This window comes from Chaetura pelagica, unplaced genomic scaffold (assembly GCF_000747805.2).
Source record: "Chaetura pelagica isolate M959 unplaced genomic scaffold, ChaPel_1.0 scaffold120, whole genome shotgun sequence".
Classification (NCBI taxonomy): domain Eukaryota; kingdom Metazoa; phylum Chordata; class Aves; order Apodiformes; family Apodidae; genus Chaetura; species Chaetura pelagica.
The window spans coordinates 2,688,837-2,689,073 of record NW_009951952.1 but is presented as its reverse complement, the minus strand read 5'-3'; positions in this window follow the sequence as shown (position 1 = coordinate 2,689,073).

Here is a 237-nt window from a genome sequence, read left to right as displayed (position 1 = left end):
ATACTGGAGGCTTTTTGTGGAAGTTAGAGGAAAGTGCAAAGGCAACTTCTTGCGATTCTTGTTTGGGGATTCATGTGTATTCAGGCATCATTTCATCATGCCTGGTGTCCTGTGGAGGTTCACAGATTGCTCATACAATTAAGCAGTGTAGGAAGTACAGCCTCTGTATTGCCCCAGAACCACTCTGGTGCCACTTCCACAAGTACTCTGTAACCTAGGGTCTGACTGGGCATTCCT